Genomic DNA, 10830 nt, shown 5'->3' with positions numbered 1-10830 from the left:
TTTTTTTATGCAGATTGTTTACTGCTATTGCCACATTTGTTTTGAGAACTAGAAATATTTAACTTTGTTACATATTTAGAAGTGAGACACTTCAGCCCAGAAGATCTTATGTAGCATGATAGTGTCACATTCTGGGGTGCATTTCAGACCTGTGAGGGCTCGCATCACTGCTTGGCCTGCACCCTTGCGTGCCTCACAGTGCTTTACTGTTGTAGCTCCCAATTTGGGCCACCCACAACCAACCTGCCAGCATGCAGGTCACACTCTGAGTGTCCACGTATAGCTACAGACTTGGTCCAACAACTCTGACCCCAGCAGCCTGTCAGCAGCAGGCCAGCCACATTCTGACTTCCAGCAACCTTGGTTACTACTTTCAGGGTTACCCCAACACACTCCCAAATTTTCCCCCAAAACATGTGTTCTGAGCTGTCCAGCCCTCTTTTGGACTGTTCAGATATTGGAGGTCTTTTGCACTTGTAAGGGGTCAAAATTCAGCTGTTTGCTAGACTCCTGGAGTTACCAAACAGTTCAGTTTAAACACAGCACTGAATTAGTTTGTTAAAATGAAATTAGTAGTTAAAAAATGAAATAAGTTAAAACCTACCTTGTTAAGATAAATTGAGTACACGTATAAAGTATTAGTCAGAAATGGTTACAAGAGAAATAAAGACAAAATGCCTTCTAGTAGCTGAAATTTAACAAGCTACACTTGATTCAAGGTAAAACCCTTACCAGAGGTTCCCAGCAACACAGATGACCATATTCTCTGGTCATGGTTTCCCCTCAGAGTTAAAGGGGTGGTTACTTAGTCTTTCTTAGGTGAAAGAGTGACAGAGGTTGGGGCCTGGTCTACACTAGGCATTTATACCGATTTTAGCAGCGTTAAACCAATTTAACGCACCCGTCTGCACAACGAGGACCTTTATATCGCTATAAAGGGCTCTTTAAACCAGTTTCTGTACTCCTCCCTGACGAGAGGAGTAGCGCTGAAATCGGTATTACCATATCGGATTAGGTTTAGTGTGGCTGCAAAGCGATGGTATTGGCCTCTGGGCGGTATCCCACAGTGCACCACTGTGACAGCTCTGGAAAGCAATCTGAACTCGGATGCACTGGCCACGTAGACAGGAAAAGCCCCGTGAACTTTTGAATTGCATTTCCTGTTTGCCCAGCGTGGCGCTCTGATCAGCACGTGTAGTGATGCAGTCCCAAATCCAAAAGGAGCTCCAGCATGGACCGTATGGGAGATACTGGATCTGATCGCTGTATGGGGAGACAAGTCTGTTCTATCAGAGCTCCGTTACAGAAGACGAAATGACAAAGCATTTGAAAAAAATCTCCAGGCCGTGATACGGAGTCCATAGCACCGTGCTGTGTGACAAGCATAACGGAAAGCCAAAGAATCAAATGGACGCTCATGGAGGAAGGGATGGGGGGGGACTCAGGACTCCAGCTATCCCACAGTCCCCGCAGTCTCCGAAAAGCATCTGCATTCTTGGCTGAGCTCCCAATGCCTGTAGGGTCAAACACATTGTCAGAGGTGGTTCAGGGTATATCTCGTCAATTTACCTCCCTTTCCCCCCGTGAAAGAAAAGGGGGAAAAATCGTTTCTTGACTTTTTTCAATGTCACTGTATGTCTACTGCATGCTGCTGGTAGACGCGGTGCTGTGGCACTGAACAGCAGCATCTTTTCCCCTTCCCGGTGGCAGATGGTACAGTACAAAATGACTGATAGCTGTCCTCATCATCCTGTGAGTGCTCCTGGCTCGCTTCCGTGAGGTCAGCTGGGGGCACCTGGGTAAAAATAGGAATGACTCCCGGTTATTCCCAGCAGCTGGTACAGAACAGCTGGTAACCGTCCTCATCATAGCAACTGGGGGCTGAACTCCATCAGCCCCTCCCCCCTTTCACGTCTAAAGAAAAGATTCTGGACTGTCATAGCAGTGGGATGCTGGGCTCCTCTCCCCCCACCATTTAATGTCTTGCCTGGACTATTCTAGCAGCTGGAGGCTGCCTCCTTCTCATTTTATCTCACTAAAAAGTCAATGTTTCTTATTCCTGCATTCTTTATTACTTCATCACACAAGTGGGAGACAGTGGAACGGTAGCCCAGAAGGTTTGAGGGAGGAGGGAAGCAACGGGTGGGGTTGTTGCAGGGGCACCCCCTAGAATGGCATGCAGCTCATCATTTCTGTGGGATCTGACACAGAGCAGCTGTGCTGTCTGATACACTGGTTCTCTAGTACACTTGCCCCATATTCTAGGCAGGACTGACTCCATTTTTAGCTATAACATGAAGGGAATGACCCAGGGGGGTCATTCCCATTTTTGTCTTTGCACCCCCAGCAGACCTCAGTGAAGGTCAGCCAGGAGCACCCATGACAGCAGCAGACAGTACAGAATGACTGATAACCATCATCACATTGCCAGTTTACAATGGCACAGCAGACAGTACAGAACAACTGGTAACTGTCTCTGCTACCTTGCAAAGGCAAATGAATGCTGCTGTATAGCGCTACAGTACCACCTCTGTCAGCGGCATCCAGTACATATACAGTGACAAAAGGTAAAATGGGATCCATGGTTGCCATGCTGTGGCGTCTGCCAGGGCGATCCAGGGAAAAAGGACGCAAAATAATTGTCTGCTGTTGCTTTCACGGAGGAAGGAATGAGTGACGACATTTACCTAGAATCACCCGCAACACTGTTTTTGCACCATCAGGCATTGGGATCTCAACCCAGAATTCCAATGGGCGGGGGCGACTGCGGGAACTATGGGATAGCTACAGGATAGCTACCCACAGTGCAACTCTCCAGAAATCAACGCTAGCCTCCGTGCATGGACTCACACCACCGAATTATTGTGCTTTGTGTGGCCATGTGTACTCGACTTTATACAATCTGTTTTACAAAACTGGTTTATGTAAAATCAGAATAATCCTGTAGTGTAGACGTACCCAGGATGTGATCCGTTGGGGGTGTTTTTTGGCCCTCACTTTTATAGTCCAGTCACTCTTTGCAGTGGATTCTTCTAAGAATTCAAACAGTAAAGAAGGTGACATGGGGTCTGATGGTGTATGCTGAAATGCAGATTCTCCCCTGTGTATGCTGAAATGCAGATTTGCCTCCTCTGCCATTTCCCCCTCTTGCTCTCTCAAGGACCCTATTTACTACTTATATGTACATTGAGGTAAACACACATTTCATTGTGTAGGATAAACCCATTGAACAACTTTTGCCGGTGCTGGGCTGGGAGGGTTTGAACATGTGCAGACAGTATCATACAAGGGGGGTTTATAAAACTTTACATATAAAGTTGTTACATGTAGTAAGAAGACAGCCTGAAACATAAGGCCTTGTATCAGAGGCCTGGGATAAAGTAATGCTGATATAAAGCAAAGTTAAGTTGTGAGCAAGAGGCAGGCCCTGCTCACAGAATCTGGCAAGAACAGGCCTGATATTGCAGAAATGCATATTCCTAAGTAGTGCTAGGCCTAAGACAATATACGCAAACGCATTCCAGAAAGATGGTCCCAGAACACCTTAAGATAACACCCCATCCTAAAGATAAGGTCAGGATGACAGTATGATGGATAGAGATGTTTAAATCAAACAAATACAAGGTAATGGGTGGTACCCTAATACATTAGGGGCAATATGTAGTTTGTTTGCATTGGTGTATAAAGATGTATCTTAGAAGGAATGTCTTTGGCCAGACTAGGGATCAGTGGAAAGTTCCACCACTGACTGAGATGCATCCATTGTCATGAGCATACCTGTCCTAGTATCCTTGTAGAGTCTGCCAGGTGCTATTACTGTGCTTTGTCAACAATAAACCTGGCTGGGTGCCTTTGCTATAAACAAGTCTTGTGGTCTGATTGGACAGTTAGCCAGTACAGCAGGCTCCAATCTATCTGGCCAGAGCCAGTGCAGCACACAGAAAGAACACACACGAACATCTGCTGACACTACATACATTTTAAGATATTTTTGGCCAGAAAATTACTAGTTTCCATATGATACCTTACAAAGGATGTTTTGTACAAAAATAAATTACAGTAGTGTAAGGTGTGAATACAGGGGTGCTTTTGGTCACAGTGACAGAACAAGATTATCTGTTCATATGACTCAACTACTTGTTTAGAAAGGTTTTAGTAGTCATTAGGGCTGTCAAGCGATTAAAAAAATTAATTATGATTAATCATGATGTTAAACAATAATACCATTTATTTAAATAATTTTCGATGTTTTCTACATTTTCAAATATATTGATTTCATTTACAACACAATACAAAGTGTATGGTGCTCACTATATTTTTGATTACAAATATTTGCACTGTAAAAAACAAAAGAATAGTATTTTTCAATTCACCTAATACAAGTACTATAGTGCAATCTCTTTATCATGAACGTTGAATTTACAAATGTAGAATTATGTACAAAAAATACCCTGCATTCAAAAATAAAACAATGTGAAACTTTAGAGACTACAAGTCCACTCAGTCCTACTTGTTCAGCCAATCGCTCAAACAAGTTTGTTTACGTTTGTAGAAGATAATGCTGCCTGGTTCTTGTTTACAGTGTCACCTGAAAGTGAGAACTGGCACTGTTGTAGCCAGCATTGCAAGCTATTTACATGCCAGATGTGCTAAAGATTCGTATGTCCCTTGATGCTTTGCCCACCATTCCAGAGGATGGGTCCATCTGATGATGGGTTCTGCTCGATAACAATCCAAAGCAGTGTGGACTGATGCATGTTCATTTTCATCATCATGAGCCAGATGCCACCAGGAGAAGGTTGATTTTCAGTGGTTTAGATTCTGTAGTTTCCACATCAGAGTACTGCTCTTTTAAGACTTCTGAAAGCATGCTCCACACCTCGTCCCTCTCAGACTTTGGAAGGCACTTCAGATTTTTAAACCCTGGATTGAGTGCTATAGCTATCTTTCGTAATCTCATTGGTATCTTCTTTGCATTTTGTCAAATTTTCAGTGAAAGTGTTCTTGAACAATCTGTGCAGAGTCATCATCCGAGACTGCTATAACATGAAATATATGGCAGAATATGGATAAAACAGAGCAGAAGATGTAAAATTCTCCCAAAGGAGTTCAGTCGCAAATTTAATTAACACATTTTTTTTTGAAGAGCATGATCAGGATGGAAGTATGTCCTCTGGAACGATGGCCAAAGCAAGAAGAGGCACGTGAATCTTTAGTGCATCTGTTATGTACATATCTTGTGACCCCAGCTACAATAGTGCCATGCAAATGCCTGTTCTCACTTTTGAGTGACATAATTAAAAAGTGGGTAGCATTAGCTCCCCTAAATGTAAACAAATGTGTTTCTCAGCAATTGTCTGAACAAGAAGTAGGACTGAGTGGACTTGTAGACTCTAAAGTTTTGCATTGTTTTGTTTTTGAGTGCAGTTATGAGTAAAATGAATAAAGCAAAAAAATCTTATTTTTGGGAACTTTAAAGAAATTCCATATTTCAAGAAAATGAAAGAAAAAGTTCAGAAAAACTAGAATAGACTGGAAAACCTAATTATGACCACACACTCCAATGTCAGTTCTGTAAAATCATGTGAAATACAGTCTCCAGTCTTACAGATGATTTAAGTAAAGGGCTTCTTTTTAGTGTCATTCCAGACTAAAAGAAAGTGGGAGTTGTGGGTTCTGAGACTATGGAGTTAAAATTGTCATTTGGGGTCTGAAATCACAGTTGCCAGCTTTAATGCAGTAAATAAGCACCCCAACTTTCACTATAAGCCAAAAATCAAGCTAATCCCATTTTAAAACAAGCCAATCCCTAAGAACCCTAACATTCTATGTGACTAGACTTCCCCCTGGCTGAATCTGGGACTGTGATGGGCCTGCTGTGCACCCCTAACTCTCTCTCCCGGCTTAGCCCCTGCTTGCTGGAAGCCAATAAAATAAAAAAAAAAGAAGCAACAAGCTGCAAGCTACAAGCCAAACACTTAGTCAACAAGCAAGTCACAAGCCAATTAAGCCAAAAACAAGCTGAATTTCTGCGTTTTTTTTTTCTTCATGGGTTTGGCATGTCTGCCTTAAATGTCTCTCTTTGAAATCAACTGCAAAACTCCAATAGTTTTCAGTGGGCACAGGGTTGAGCCTCAGAGGTGTGCTTAGTGCCAGTTTATACACATCAGCAGATGACACAGGCATCTTACTCAAAATCAGGGGTAGGCAATGCCTTCGCTATTGGGATCTTCCCAATCTCTAGGCCACCCTAGCAGAAATGTTCCTTTGTACGGTTTAATCCCATGCTCCCCCCATAGGGTTTTAACTGCCATCTTTATGCTGATGACACTCAGATCTACTTCGCTACCTCTTTTTTTTCCTCCTTCCATTTATCCTGTCTTCCTTAATCATGCTGCTGGTATAAAAAAGTTGGAGTGAAAGTGAAAACTACTATACTATCATTTGAATAGTTTTACTGTTGAGTTATTTAATTCAGACATACTCAGGGAATGTGAGTCATATTGCCATATTTTTATTCAGACATTTTGAACTCTTTTCACATTTCTAAGAACAACCCTGTTTTGTAATCTTTCACTAGTGGTCAGACTTCAGGTCAAAGGTAAAAGTCTAATCAGGTTGCACACCAGCTGTAAAGAAAATATTCTGTTTCTAGGAGTGAATACCAGTCTTGTCTATTTAAGTGGAAGGCAGCAGTGTGGGCTTGTGTCTGGGAGCAGCAGAAATAGAGCAGAGAAGGTAACTATTTTATTATATAACATATTAATAAAACATATCCATCAGTAAATCTGTGAATGAATTAAATATTTTATGAGCTTCAGCAGTGAACTGTATATAATGGAAATATTTTCCAGCACGGCTCTTTGGCAATAAGCTGAGTGGCATGTGAATCTGATCCTGAAATGCTTTTTTTGGTGTGTGTGGTTATCAAACAAAGAAGTCACAACAATGTGTGTTCAAGAGTTGACTGATGAAAGTAAATGTAATTTAAGCCATCATTTGTTTTACAATATCAGCATGAGGATGGAGCTTTTAACTGGTACTTGATACTTCCTGCTATGGCAGCAGAGGTGGATGGAAAAGTTAAGAAAGAAACAGGTTTGTGTACGAGTATAACTGTTGCACCTGGCTGGCCTGATGCCATTCTACACATCAGTGCTGGAGTTTGAGATTTGTAAAGAAAGTTTATAACTCCCGTACTCCTGCATGAGTGACCACCCTAGGCCAGCTCTTTTGCAGTGTCCATCAAGCTGAAAACTTCTGTAGAGCTTGTAGTGAAGCCTGAAGGGTAAAAGGAAAAGGGAAAAAAAATAGCAGGTACTCAGCATGCACCAGCAGCCCCTAATCAGCTCCTCCCCTCACAGCCCTCCAGCCTGCTGTTGAATAGCTGTTCAGTAGCATGCAGGAGACACTGGGGGAGAGGAGAAGGAGCTGGGGCGGGAAGAGATGGGGTGGAGTGGGGGTAGGAATAGGTGGAGCGGAGTAGAGGAAGAGGCAGGGCCAGGGTGTGGGAAAAGGGGTGGAATCATAGAATATCAGGGTCGGAAGGGATCTCAGGGGGTCATCTAGTCCAACCCCCTGCTCAAAGCAGGACCAATCCCCAACTAAATCATCCCAGCCAGGGCTTTGTGAAGCCTGACCTTAAATACCTCTAAGGAAGGAGATTCCACCACCTCCCTAGGTAACCCATTCCGGTATTTCACCACCTTCCTAGTGAAAAAGTTTTTCCTAATATCTAACCTAAACCTCCCTCACTTCAACTTGAGACCATTACTTCTTGTTCTGTCATCTGCTACCACTGAGAACAGTCTAGAACCATCCTCTTTGGAACCCCCTTTTCCACATCCATCATGTAGTGTGGGGCCCAAAACTGGACACAGTACTTCAGATGAGGCCTCACCAATGTCGAATAGAGGGGAAAGCTCACGTCCCTCAGTCTGCTGTCAATGCCCCTACTTATACAGCTCAAAATGCCATTAGCCTTCTTGGCAACAAGGGCACACTGTTGGTTGACTTATATCCAGCTTCTTGTCCACTGTAACCCCTTTCTCCTTTTCTGCAGAACTGCTGCCTAGCCATTCGGTTCCTAGTCTATAGCAGTGCATGAGATTCTTCTGCCCTAAGTGCAGGACTCTGCACTTGTCCTTGTTGAACCTCAGATTTCTTTTGGCCCAATCCTCTAAATTTGTCTAGGTCACTCTGTAACCTATCCCTACCCTCCAGCATATCCACCACTCCTCCCAGTTTAGTGTCATCTGCAAACTTACTGAGGGTGCAGTCCACACCATCCTCCAGATCATTAATGAAGATATTGAACAAAACTGGCCCCAGGATCGACCCTTGGGGCAGTCCACTTGATACCGGCTGCCAACTAGACATGGAGCCTTTGATCACTACCCATTGAGCCCGACAATCTAGCCAGCTTTCTATCCACCTTATAGTCCATTCATCCAGCCCATATTACTTTAACTTGCCAGCAAAAATACTGTGGGAGACCACATCAAAAGCTTTGCTAAAGTCAAGGAATAACACATCCACTGCTTTCCCCTCATTCACAGAGACAGTTATCTCCTCATAGAAGGCAATTAGGTTAGTCAGGCATGACTTGCCTTTGGTGAATCCGTGCTGACTGTTCCTGATCACTTTCCTCTCCTCTAAGTGCTTCAGAATTGATTCCTTGAGGACCTGCTCCATGATTTTGCTAGGGACTGAGGTGAGGCTGACTGGCCTGTAGTTCCCCGGATCCACCTTCTTCTCTTTTTTAAAGATAGGCACTACATTAGCCTCTTTCCAGTCATACGGGACCTCCGCCATTCATTATGAATTTTCAAAGATAATGGCCAATGGCTCTGCAATCACATCCACCAACTCCTTTAGCACCCTTGGATGCAGCACATCCGGCCCCATTGACTTGTGCTAGTCCAGTTTTTCTAAATAGTCCCAAACCACTTCTTTCTCCGCCAAGGGCTGGTCACCTTCTCCCCATAGCATGCTGCCCAATGCAGCAGTCTGGGAGCTGACCTTGTTTGTGAAGACGGAGGCAAAAAAATCATTGAGTGCATTAGCTTTTTCCACTTCCTCTGTCACTAGGTTGCCTAACTCATTCAGTAAGGGGCCAACACTTTCCTTGATTTTCTTCTTATTACTAACATACCTGAAGAAGCCATTTTTCTTACTCTTAACATCTCTTGCTAGCTGCAACTCCAAGAGTTATTTGGCCTTCTTGATTTCACTCCTGCATGCCTGAGCAATATTTTTATACTCCTCCCTGGTCATTTGTCCAATCTTCCACTTTTATAAGCTTCTTTTTTGTGTTTAGGATCAGCAAGGGTTTCACTGTTAAGCCAAGCTGGTTGCCTGCCGTATTTACTATTCTTTCTACACACTGGGACGGTTTGTTCCTGCAACCTCAATAAAGATTCTTTAAAATACAGCCAGCTCTCCTGGACTTCTTTGCCCCATGGGTTCCTGCCCATCAGCTCCCTGAGAGAGTCAAAGTCTGCTTTTCTGAAGTCCAGGGTCCGTATTTTGCTACTCTCCTTTCTTCCTTGTGTTAGGATCCTGAACTCGACCATCTCATGGTCACTGCCTCCACTTTTGCTTCCCCTACTAGTTCTTCCCTGTTTGTGAGCAGCAGGTCAAGAAGAGCTCTGCCCCTAGTTGGTTCATCCAGCACTTGCACCAGGAAATTGTCCCCTACACTTTCCAAAAACTTCCTGGATTGTCTGTGCACCGCTGGATTGCTCTCCCAGCAGATATCAGGGTGAGTGAAGTCTCCCATGAGAACCAGGGCCTGTGATCTAGTAACTGCTGTTAGTTGCCAGAAGAAAGACTCGTAACTGCTGTTAGTTGCCAGAAGAAAGACTCGTCCACCTCATCCCCCTGGTCTGGTACTCTATAGCAGACTCCCACCACAACATCACCCTTGTTGCTCACACTTCTAAACTTAATCCAGAGACTCTCCAGTTTTTCTGCAGTTTCATACCAGAGCTCTGAGCACTCATACTGCTCTCTTACATACAGTGCAACTCCCCCACCTTTTCTGCCCTGCCTGTCCTTCCTGAACAGTTTATATCCATCCATGACAGTACTCCAGTCATGTGAGTTATCCCACCAAGTCTCCGTTATTCCAATCACATCATAGTTCCTTGACTGTGCCAGGACTTCCAGTTCTCCCTCCTTGTTTCCCAGGATTATTGCATTTGTGTATAGGCACTTAAGATAACTCACTGATCGTTCTACTTTCTCAGTATGAGGCAGGAGTTCTCCTGTCTTGTGCTCTCCTGCTCATACTTCCTCCCGGTATCCCACTTACCTTAGGGCTTTGGTCTCCTTCCCCTGGTGAACAGAGTGGAGTGGGGGTCGAGCACCCCCCAGGAACTCAGGATGTCAATGCCTCTGCATAAGCTACTTTACATGGACCTAACTCTGTAGTGTAGGTCAGACCTAAGTCATATCACTGAACTTGCATGTGCAATTATTTGTATTGAGCCTTGTATGTTGTCTAATGACACTAACAAGGGCTTTTTTTCCCCCCCACATACCTACTCTTCTTTGTTAGTTGTATACCACAAAAAAAAAAAAAAAAGACATTTTATGGAAAGCCTTAAAGAGAGAGGCCTGGATATCAGTTTGCTTAATCTGGTAAACTACATGGAGATTTCTTAAAATCTGTTCCAACTCAAATACTGTACCAGACATATGAGGTGAAATCCTCTAGAAGGTTATTTTACTTCCATTTCATTGTCTTTCTAGTCTCTGTTGGAAGGGATGTAACCATGCTCCACTGGCACATATGTGGCATGATGTCACTGATTTACAGGTGAAGAA

At 43.7% G+C, this 10830-nt stretch overlaps 1 protein-coding gene across 1 annotated transcript in view; it reads left to right on the top strand.

Annotated features, from left to right (window-relative positions):
- Window positions 1-10830, top strand: part of LOC127049179 (uncharacterized) — a 419610-nt gene that overhangs the window by 332881 nt on the left and 75899 nt on the right. The window lies entirely within an intron of this gene.

Source organism: Gopherus flavomarginatus, chromosome 4 (assembly GCF_025201925.1).
Source record: "Gopherus flavomarginatus isolate rGopFla2 chromosome 4, rGopFla2.mat.asm, whole genome shotgun sequence".
Classification (NCBI taxonomy): domain Eukaryota; kingdom Metazoa; phylum Chordata; order Testudines; family Testudinidae; genus Gopherus; species Gopherus flavomarginatus.
The sequence above is the reverse complement of the archived record's forward strand: the minus strand, read 5'-3'. Positions and strand labels throughout refer to the sequence as shown.